The following is a 12238-nucleotide window of genomic DNA, read 5'->3' on the forward strand; positions in this document are numbered from 1 at the left end:
TATATATATATATATATATATATGTCCCCCAGACTATTCTGAAATTCTGACTACTATTATATATATATAGTAGTCAGAGTTTCAGAATAGTCTGGGGGACTTAGACACTCATATTATTTTTTAATTTTAACATATTTTAAATAGTAGGTGCATACCCAAATCTCAAAAAACAGCTTTCAAAATCTCAGTGGTGTAGGCTATGGATTTAGCTATTCATTTAATAAGATGATTACACTTGCTGTCTAATAGGTAAAGGAGTATCTAGGTGAAGACCAAGGTCCTGATACAGGTTTATACTTGCACATTTCTGTCACCTATTCGCCAAGATATACCAAGCACCATTTTTACACGGATAAGAAACTTGTGGCTAAAATTGGCTCCAATCTAGCAAGATCCAGATGCTGGATAGGAATCTTGCATTCCTCTAGTACCAAGATGTGCTGTTGCCCTGAGTGGAGTGACACCACGGATCGCCTATACGAATGGTACATTGGCAGCTTGCACCAAAATAGTAAGAGCCAGCAAAAGTCAGGGCTATGTAGCCCTTGAGTTCCTTCTAACACGGAAGCTGTGCTTTTCTGAATATTTTTCCAGATCTATTCACCAGGATTGCTTCAGTGTATTGATTTTTTGCAATGGAGCTGTTGCAATAGCACTTCCCTAGTTAGCTGATAGAATTTGGGGGCTGAGCAAAAGGGAGCCATCTGAAAGCAACAGTGTACATATTGTGCCAGTCTGAAATCAACAGGATACATATTTTACAGTTGTTGTGTCAGTCTGGAACAGAGTCTGGTTTCCTAGAGCACTAGAAGATTTTACATGTTCTTTCTATTTTGTAGAATCTGGCTGAGGGGGATTCAAAGTTGGCAGGATGCACCTATGAGATATGCGTTAATGTAGCTCTGCTGGACCAGTTGCAACGCGATCCGTATTTTCCCAGTGAAGCAGGAGCAAGGCAATTCTTTTAAAAAGTGCAATTATTTTAGAAAAATGCACTAATTTTAGAAAATGTTTTAAATTGTAGAAATAAGTAGAAAATGTGGGCTCCCAACGTTGCTAAGGGCCAGTAAAATCAAAGTGCCAGCTCTGGGTTTCGGGGGTTCACATGCAGGGATGCACCAGCGGGGAGGCACTTTTTCATGCAGCGATTGTGTTGAGACCTGATGGGGACTCTAGTTATGCTGTGAAATGAGGAGCATTAGGGCCAAATCTGAATGGATCCAGCAGGATCTGTGCATTTGCAGCTCTTGTGTTCTGGTGGCCAGTCTTTCCAGGTTAGAAGAAGCAGCTGGACTTGTTTTCTATGGACTGGTTTGAGTTTAGGGGGTTGGGGTCACACTTTGGCTGGATCTAGGGTTTGGGAGGCACTGAGGCTGTGGTATCCATGGTAGTTTGGGTGTCTTCTGGTGTCACGGGAGAAGCTTTGAAGGATTTGGGGCCAAAACCAGTAAGATCCTGTTAGATCCAACTTTTCCCTTTCTCCCCCGTCCTAGTGCTTCACCTTCCCTCCCTTGCAGAAAGCAGCATCTTTGAGATGGATGGGGGGAGGAGGAGGGGGCTTGGGTGAAACAGGCAAGTGGTCGGAGGTATCGAGTTGCGCGGGGTGTCACGCATCTAACTCCAGTGATCCCTTCACAAGGGGGAAACAAAACTCTTTCAAGTTTTTATCGCCTGCCCCGGGGCGTGTGTGTAGTGCGAGGGGGACTTTCAGCAGCCGATCCAGGAGGGCTGGACATCAGGGCACTGATCTAAGAAGGGAGGACGTCAGGACACAGATCTTGAAGGGACAGGGCACGGCATCGAGACGCTGCTGTGCTCCAGGCTCCGGCCACCCTGCGGGGGGATTTCTGAGGGTTTTTTTCCTTCTCCTTCCATTCCTGGGTAATTAAGACATCTTGGAGGCGTACTCAACTTATGACGTGTTGCTTTTTCTTTTCCTCTCGGGGAGAAAGTGGCTCTCCCTGCCCTGAATCAGGTCCCCTGCCATTCATAGCTACAGACATTCTGCGCGCACACACACACACACACACACACACACACACAAACTTAAGGTGAAGAGCTAAAAACTTCCTCTGCACTTTGTGTCCTCTGCTTCAGATTGCTGGAGAGTTCTGAGAGCATCTTAACTTTGGGAGTTCTGGATAAGGTAAAAAAAAAAAAGGGGGAAGGCTTTATTTTTTTTTAAGACTGCATTTTTGCTTCTCTTTTAACACTATGGTATGAATACAGCAAGTCAGGTCTTAAGGCGTCAGGGACGTACTAAAGGGATTTTGAAGCGATCTAATTTGGCAAAGGTGGGGGGGAGAAGTTGCAACTGTCTACTCTCAATTTATCAGACTTTTAAGTGCTCTGTGTTTAATTAGACATCGTATTGCAACCGCAGTTTCAGTCTGAAATATGAAAAGTGTATAGTCCACTGGCTTTTTCCTGTAAGACTATGCATTTCACAGAGATTAATGTTTTCCAAGAGGTCAACAGAATAGGAATTTACAGGAGCTAGGAAAGGGCGGACTATGTAGATCAAGGGAGAAGCTGAAGAGCTGTGAATGTGTTTGTACCACCCGGTATGGAGGAACTGATCTTGTTAGTTAGGAAAAGAATTTGGTATGATAAGTAGTTCGTCACCACCCAAATTTACTTAAGAAGTGACAAAAAAAAAAAAGGAAACTCAAAGTAACACATTTTCTAGGCACAGGCGTTTTAGGGTGCTATAGTATCATCACATTGCATCTCTGGAGCTTGTTGATACAAGCGGGTCCATTACTATATTATGTACCTTCAACAGACTTGTCTGTTTTTCCATTGTTTAAATAAGTAGGAACTTGTCATATGTTTCATGTCAGAATCTAAACTGTTTCCTATGACTGGTTTAGATTCAGCTGTGTAGTTTGAATGAACTTAGATGATTAGTTCAAATTAAGATGTATTCCTTTGCCATCCTTTATCTTTGTGAAAACACACGATGTATCAGCTGCTAGGAGTTTGCAGTGAGGAAAGTGTGTATGTACATGATACACTATGATGCCATAAACTCAGAAGTCTGAGGATTTTCTTGGAAGCTAACAGTATATGAAAATTATTTTTACACTTAAATTCAATATTGTTAAATGAACATTATTATAATGGAATGTGTTTGTATTAACTATTTGTAAGACTAAATTTGAATAGGAAGAGGCTAGAAACAACATTTTTAGTAGTTTTTTGGAATAAGATACCAGTATGTGTGACACTCAGCATTATGTATTCTCAGCATTATGAAATATGTATGATAAACAGAGAGTTTATGATCCGCTGCACTGGAGTTCGAACAAGGGTGCAGCATCAAGATAGTTTTGTAACTGATAAAGTATGCCAGGTGATCAGAATAGGAGGATCTGTTTCAAGCTCTACTCAGTTTTCATATTGAATAGGAGCAGTTTCTTAACTTCTATAAAATGAAATAACTCAATGCACTTACGTTATTTTGCACCAACTATGGCTCTGACCCATATATTCAACCTTTTAAATGCAGTGATAGTTATAAAATGGTTTTGAGATGTTTCAGTGTATCAAGTCACTGACAAATGGAACAGCAAAGTTCAGTGGAGAACAACTGCTTTTTTAGGTTAAATAAATAAGACAGATGTGAACATAATAATCAAGATGTTGCTGCTCTGCAGTGAAAATGTGCCAAAAGGCCTGTCTTTCCAATAAAAGCCCTGAAAGTTTGAGCAGTCTCTAAGTGAGAAAGAAGAAAAATATGTTATGGAGTAGTACATTAATAGCAGCAATGCCCTGTTTCAGAGAAATGACTGACATTATAATTCAGAAGTGTTGAAGGGACTTGCTTAGTAAGAATTATTTCATTATAAACCTAATCAGTTGTATTTCCTTCCTTTTTGCATGATTAACAGCTACATGTAAAAAAGGATCTAAGTGACTTAGATTTATGCTAGAATGGTTGTTGCGTCTTGTGGCATGTTTATTGTGCTGCTGTTTATGCAGTTTTTATCAGGTAGAGAAGTCTTGCTCTGCTGAATTGCAAAGACTTCAGTCTCTCCAAGCTTAAATTAGAAATGTGGCTTAACAAGGATAGTAGTGTTTCCTAATGGCTCTGGCATGAACTTTGGAGCGAGGAGAGCTAAAATCAAAACCTGGGTTCCACATCCTTGTTCAAATCACTTAAGCTCCCTGCCTATGTGCTAAATGGGAGAAATAGTATTGACCCAGCCTTTATGAAATCCTCTGAGATCTTCAGGTAAGTTATTATACGAGTGCAGAGTATTATTGTTGGTTTTGCTATCATTTGTACTTAATCATATTCAAAGTATTTCAAGTCATGGCAAGAATTAAGTATTCTGGTCTGAAATTAATATTTGTTTCTTGTCTTTCTACTGCAATTGTATAAATTATCATTGGATGTAGAAACTATATTAATTTAATATAATTCATATTAAAGCAACAGTTTAGTCTATCACTTAAAACTACCTGAAAATTAAAAGCAAATTTTTGAAAAAAAAATTCAGATTACAAGCTTCTTCTGTTGCTTGTAAGGAATTATTAGACATTCTGGCTCCACGGTTAATATCTGTAGCACACAGTCACGGGCTTGAAAAGGTAGGTTGTAATTCGTAGGTAACAAAATGTTCTTGGGGCAAAATGTCTGAATGTACTTAGGATTTCAATCAATGGCATTTAGGGAGGATTAGAGGAAACAGCTGGCTAAACAAATATTAGGTGTAGAGTGGATGCAATGGTATAAATTAATAATGCACTTCTTTATTTACTCTATGAATGGGAGGGTTTGTGAAGATAAGATGACTTAAACATGGTCACTGTATGCCATCTAGTGGATACTGCAAATTAGTTTTTCAAATAATCATCCTCCATTTTTTAATGCAAACATCTGTAACTAATATGTTGCAATTTAACTGTAAAGACAGCCTTGTTCAGTTTTACCTTAAATGGTGCCAGTGAACATGTTTGTTGTTTGTTTCTTTTGTTTTTATTTTCTTTTTGTGTTTTATCCCCCCAAAATATCAGTTGGTTCCAGTGAAAATCAGTTCAAATTTTGTTTGATATCATTTGCCATCAATAGATGTTTTCAAAGGATTCTAACATCATTTAATAATAAACACACACAGTTCACATGTAATATGGCATTATTGTGCATTATGTAATATGGCGTTATTGTGCAGATATTGGAAAGGAGCAAGTTGTGTTTCAAAGCAGCCTCCAGGAATGCTTCCAGAAATCCAATGCAGCGCTAAGAATGTGGCACCAAATATCTTTTGCAATGACAACCACAGGAGAAAAAAATGTTGGATTATTTCAGCAGGTTAACAAAGGGTCCTCAGCCTTTTCCTCTTCCTCATTTCTCCTCCCAGCTCATTCCTCTCCACTCCTCCCCCAATTCCTTAAGGGAGTTTCCATCCTCTGGACCTCTCTATCTCTTGACTTCCCTAGAAAAAAGGAGTTTATCTTCTGTCCACTCATTTCCTGTTTCCCCATGCAGAAGCAGATCCTCTTCTCGTATAAATTTTCTTTTTTCCAATGAAGTCATCAAAAGGATGAGAATATGCACTGGATGAGGATATTGCCTTTTAGTCTGTGCTTTCTGAGAGGGTGTCCTGGCTGTGGGATCTAAACTGTTGCTTGCCTTCAGCCTGCTTGGAATTGGTCCTGTCATCGAGACTGCCACAGAAATGTGTCCTGGGCATTAGAAAATCAAATACAGCTCTGACTTTGCATGGTAAACACCTCTTGGACCAAACAGGTAGGAGATGATGTAGCCCAGTACCTCACAGGATTAAGACATGGATAATTAAGTCACTCTAATTTTTCTCACCACATTGAAGAAGCAAGTTCCTTGTCCTTTACATTCACTTAGCTTCAAAATGGGCTCCTTGTTTCCTTTTTAATTAGCACAGCAGAGTGGAAATCTTAAACATGATCAATTGCACTGAAAACAAACATTTAAAAGAAGCATTAAGAAATCACAGAACAGTAATCTGTCTGAAGACTGCACTGGGTGCTTTCAAAACTTCTCAAGAGCTATATGAAATATTACCACAGTAGGCTGTTAACATGATGCATGAGCTAATGGCTGAAGCAAGAGGGAACTTTGCCTTCCCATTAATCAGGCAAAGTTTACAATTTTAAGTTGTGGAAGGTAAAATGCCTAAGCAGCAAATAGGCTAATTGATTTGGTTCCATGCTTCCTAGATGGTGTCAATAAATTTAGTTTCATTCCTCCTAATCTGGACCTCTGAATATTAAGAACCGACTCAAACTAGAAGCATCTCTTTCAAAGCCATAAAACCTGTTCTATATTAAACTGCTAAATGAATGGCACATTGAGCCATTGTTTTTGTTTTTTGGCAGCCATGCGCATCAAATATAATGACAGAATTTGCATCATTAATCATATGGTATAATAGAAATAAAATCATTCGAACATAAAGATCACCACTAGAGATACATGCCCCCCATATTATCTTCCTGCTTGTAAGGTTGCAAAGGGCTATTATCAAGGCTATTTACAATTTTTTATTAACAATAGTTTTTTATTTTTTTAATTCGTAAAGCGTACAAGGAACATATGGGCAATGGAGACAGGTTAAATTAGCAGTGTAGCAAAAACCTATTATCAAGTCTATTAACAATCTTCTATTAACAATAGTTCTTTATTATTTTAAATTCTGACAGCATACAAGGAACATATGGGCAATGGTGACAGGTTAGATTAGCAATGTGTTTGGCAGAAATCTGAGTAGAAAACATGCTTCAAGCTAGTCTACAGGGGAAGAAAGAAGTATATAGTAATAGTTCAAATTTAAGATTGATCATTTTCAGCCTGCATTTTACAAGGTGATAGGTGTGTTACAGAACTTTTTTTCATTTTTATGTGTCACATCATATTATGTTACGCTAACCATATTATGTTACTTGATCACTTATCTGATAAGGTGGATCAAATAAGGCATAGAGTATTTTAATGGCATCTACAAAGATTATCATCAGTGTTCCTTTACCCTTTATGGTCTCTTGGACAGGAGAAGGCCTACATATGCATCTTTAGTAATTGTTTTGCGTGTACACAAGCACCTCCTTTGGAATGTGTACTTTGTTTTTCAGAACGTGATAATTGAAAATCTATTGTTTTAAATTGCAGGCTGTTGCCGGCCTGTGGTTTTTACATATTATCTATTGCTCTCCATTTTATTTAAATTGGTGTTTCATTGTTCCTGTGCTTAGTGGCTAGTTCTACTTGTCACTCGATTTTGAAGCCCATATCTACAAAAGCCATGGTACAATGCAACTTCATTAACTTAGGGCCCAGCCCTACAAATTAAGGTATAAGTAACTTTACTTATGGGAGTAGTCCATTGAAATCAATGGGATCTCTAATGGGATTTCAGTGAGATTACCCACGTAAGTAAAGTTAACTGCATACATGTTTGGGGTATTGTATTCTTAGTTTTTTACTTGGATGATCAAAAGGAAATCCGTAATATTCCAGATCTGTAAACATTTAAAAAAACCTACAACTTTATATGTGTTAGTAGTTCCACTGACTTCAATAGGGCTCTTGTAAGTAAAGTTATGCACATTTGCAAAGTTTGCAGAATCAAGGCTTGAAGTCATTAAATCTGTACTCAGCTGATGAATATACCTTACAGGAGAAAGTGAGAGAGCCTGAGAAAACTGAGAGGTAAATTTGCTGAAGTGACTAAAATAAAAAATGAAAATGAATAACTGTCGAGCCATTAATACTTAAGAAAAATTGTTTCACACTAGAATTATTGCACATACATGCCTTATGTCCCAGATTTTCAATATCAAGTTTAATTTTTCTACAAAGAAACTTCACAGAGCAACCAATTCAAATGGAAACACTGCAATAGTAAAAATGTGGAGTAGAAGATACATTCCAAAGTTTTGAGTTTATGAAATAGCATAGATTTTAACGTTAAAACATTTTACCTTAAAAGTAGCACATTAGCGAGAACTATTCAATTAAATGGCTCAATTATTAGGCTTGAAGTCCAACAACATATTATTGTAGCTACATATGCATTATTCATTTGTCTGTAACAATGAATCATTACTATGCTGCCACCTTGTGGGAATCACTGCTTATTGCCTGAAGTATGTGATTCTAGCATTTTATCACTGATACTGTTACATGCAATAGCGAACATTTGCATTTTAAATTTTATGCACAGATTAAAAGACTAGCTAAGCGTTCCAAAAGTCTGGAATATAATGTCAAGGTTTGCCCACGCATGGGAAGTTAAACTACCTCATATTCTTGCATAGTTTTCTCATTTCCTTTTTTATTCTTTGAAATGATTGCTCTCAACTGGAATTCATTTCTTATTAATCAGTAAGACAGTTGGACAGTAAGATTTTTACTTATTCATTGTTATACATTTTTCTTGGTGCAGCCTGTACTGAAAATGCAAGGACGGTTGAGGTCTGAGCTCTCATACTGTTCTACACATTGGGCAACCATCTAAATGACACCAGTGGAATACAGAGTTGGCTTAAAGCCGTCTTTTAGTTGCTCCCCAGACCGATGCTAAGCACTCCTGAGGTACAGTAGGAAGAAAAGTGGAGAAGTGGACAATTAAAGTTTACCATTGTTGTTGATATGGGTGTGGCATAGGGGTAGCAATATGATAAGACACAACAGAAGTATTACCTCAACCTTTTTTTTTTAAACTTCCAGGAAAACTGATTTGAATTTGATGATATTGGGCCAGTTCTTTTCTGTCTGATGTTCCTATTAATCCAGAATAATGTCACTGATATCATTGGAGTTTTTCTCAGATTTGCAGAAAGACAGGTGAAAGCAGATATTGAACTGCTGTGGAAACAGAATCCAGAACGTCCTTTTAGACTTACAGTATCGTGGAACAGACCATCAGCAGAACAGTAAATGGTGCATGCATGGGACCAAATGTCTCCACTCCCTTCCCCCAGTGGCTGTTACTTACAACTGATATTTTGCTGAACAAAATAAATTAAGTTAAAAATGTATTTCTGTGTTCATACTACACGTCCTCAATCAACAGTTCTTCCTAGGCCCTAGCATCATGACCTGTTGAGCTCCATTTGATTTACATCTTGTGTTTTGTTCCTGGTTGTTCTGTCCACTAGGTGTCACTTTCTCTTTTAATATTTTAATTTGTAATTTTTCCAGTATCCCGCCCCCTCCAAATCAGTTGTTACATCTGGTTTCCAATTATTTCCTGTTCATGTGCTATTTTTTTCAGGTTAAGACAGGCAAAAATCTCTGCGGTCTAGTTATATTTGCCCTTTTGTATGCACAAACTGCATTCCCATTCAGAAATGGCATAGCCAAACATCTGGAAGTCAGATTTTTCAGATTTTAAGAGCTACAAAATGTGGTTAGTGGTAGAGCGGAGTGAGTAATGGACCCTAGTTTGCTGTAATTCCTACTGGAAAAGTATGTATATATATTATACATTATTACATGTACATATGTGTAATACTATATACAGTATTATGTGTATATATAAATATATGTGTGTGTGTGTGTACATATATATGAACCAAAACCAACAATTTTATTAAATGTTGTATAAAATTAAAATTAGAAATATATTTGCAATTTAACATTTTAATTTTTAAATAAAATTATAAGATATTTTGAAACAAGAATCATTTTGAATTAACCCGCCCCCCCAAGTGTTCTGTTTAAGAAATATCAAAATGGAGTGATCCTGTATTTTGGATTTTTATGATCAGTGTAATTATAGAATCATTATCATAGAATCACAGAACATTTTGATGTCAACAAATCTGCATCTTTCTCACAAAAAACTGTTTAGGTCAAAAAATGCGGTCCCATTCAGGGAGGCCAATACAAATGGTAAATCAACAAGAGTGAATGCCTCTCTAACCTTTGAAAATCTATGTGTTTGTTCTTTGAAATTGTGCCTGTTCGCTCTATTATGAGTTTTTACAAGTTCAGAATTACAAGTGCAATTTTAGAAGGTGTGTTGAAGTGTCCTTTAAAAGTGAATTTAATACATTTAAAATACTTCCATGGGCTCACACAGTGTGTGGTCCAGCCAGGAAATTATTCCTAGAGTTCTTGACTGTAGCCACATGACTTTCTCAGCTATGGATGAGTCCAATTTGACTCCAAAATAAATATATCACATTCAAATAATGTATTGAAAGAGCTATTCTTTTTGTTTCATACTACAATTCTAAGTCAAAAGAGGCATCCTCAATTTTCTTTTTCACAGCATTAAATTATCTTAGGAAACAGGTTGATAGAAAACATAGATTTACTGTATTTCAGAAAGGATCAATAGTAGCAAAATTGTGCATGTAATTAGGAGATAATGTCATATGACTAGAACATTGTCACAGGATAATGGTCTTCTGCTATGAGAGAGTCATAGCTCGACATTTATGGAAAATAGTATAAATGTCAAAGTGAAGCAAAAGCATTTATTTTCAAAACAGGAGACACAGATCCTGTCATATTATGTAGTGATAATGACTTTTTTTTGGTGCATCAGATGATTGATGCAGCTGCTGTTATTTTATCTGAAGGATGCTGGTTTAGTACTGTACCATTACTGAACCACAGCACTTTTTTTTTTTTTTTGGCTTTCAACCTTCTGACATTACAACAGGAATATATGTCTCTTTCCTTGTGGCTGTTCATAGGTTAGGGCAAATCTATATTTATTTCTGTAGCAAAAAATTTGCAAAAATCCGTTTTAGAAAATCCTAGTTCCCCACCTTTGTAGAAAGTGGCATTCAATAATTCTTTTTCTATCATATAGGCAATTTCCAGTGGATCAGTAATTTACATATTTTATGCATATTGTGTTAGTCATTTTCATTTTTGTGAGCACTGTCCTATTGTATATTATATCTTTCATGCAAGAGTATATGAAATCTCACCTAATGGCATATCATAATGCCAACTCCTGTTCATGAGGCAAGCAGCACTGAGCAACACTTTCCTGTGGATTGTAAAGACCTCTGGACCAGTTCAGCAACCAACATGTGAACCTTGGAGCTGCTCTTAATTATGCTCCCTAGAAACTGTCTCTGAATGGCTGCTTTGCTTTCCAGCAGTCTTTGAAGTTCAGCACACCCTGGTGCTATATTTTCTCTATTCCCCAAATGCTGTCTATGCCAGGAGGGTGTAGCACAGACAAGCTACAGTGGGTCTTTGTAAAACAGGATTTCTTTATGTCCATTTAGGGAAAATTTACAGTCTTTTCATGCTTGTCCAGAGGAGTTAGCATGAGAGAGAATACGCCTCTATTCTGGGCTTTCGGACTTATGACCTATAAGTGTACTGTGCAATATGCAATCAGTACTTATCATACTCTTTACTGGGGGAGGGCATACTGCTTTGTCATGTGACCTTTGTAGACCTTCTCTTTTCATTGCTGGAGAAATTATAGTGTAGTTACTAATTAGGCAGTTTTACTGATAGTTTGGACACCATCACCATCTCTGAATGCTAACTCTGCCATTGGGACTAAGATCTTCTTAGAGTAGAATACAGTGCCAGCAAAGAACTTGCAGGGCATCATTACTGCCAAGAAGTTAAATCCTTGCCGTTTAAAAACAGTAATTGTAGCTGTTACACCAGCAGCAAGAACATAATATAGTATTAATTTAAGGGAACGCACAAGGATCTGTGAACAGACATTATTTGTTAACTTGCAATTGTTTCTCTTATTAATTGCACTGGGGAGCAAGAATTACCCAGCATTTGAGATATTAACCTGGGATTCAGGAAACCTGTTTTCAATACTTGGTTCAGCTAATTCTTCCAGTGGGACCTTGGAAAAGTCATGTAGTCTCTTAAGGTGCATGCCTATATAATGCAAGGCAGTGCCATGCTAAGATGCACCATGTCCTCTCCACTAAATTCTTAAAAGTCCAAGTTAAAGGTATGCATAATTTATAATGACAAGAATAAATTATTGCTTCACTTGGACACTTTGCAGTTTTAACACAAGGGACCTCATTATTCATTCTCTTCTGGGAGCTCTTTATTCAAGTCATATTCACTTTTCATAGGTGGAAATGACCTGATACAGCAGGGGTAGGCAACATTTTTTGGCCAGAGTGCCAAAAACTCCCACAATGCTTATCTTGGAAGGTGCTGGAGTTCTGGCATGCCAGAAAAACAAAATAAGGTACATGGCAGGATGCCCTGCTTGTGCCCCTTGCCCCCCACACAAAGCCC

General features: G+C 37.4%; 1 protein-coding gene across 1 annotated transcript in view; it reads left to right on the forward strand.

The window, feature by feature from the left end:
• Positions 1–1727: 1727 nt before the first annotated feature.
• The window catches only part of HAPLN1 (hyaluronan and proteoglycan link protein 1), a 142779-nt gene continuing 132268 nt past the window's right edge, over positions 1728–12238 (forward strand). The window contains exon 1 of the mRNA XM_019516925.1: positions 1728–2146. The gene's annotated coding sequence lies outside the window, so the exon portion shown is untranslated. The remainder of the gene's footprint in view (positions 2147–12238) is intronic.

Source organism: Gavialis gangeticus, unplaced genomic scaffold (genome assembly GCF_001723915.1).
Source record: "Gavialis gangeticus isolate Ggan-Ray unplaced genomic scaffold, GavGan_comp1, whole genome shotgun sequence".
Classification (NCBI taxonomy): domain Eukaryota; kingdom Metazoa; phylum Chordata; order Crocodylia; family Gavialidae; genus Gavialis; species Gavialis gangeticus.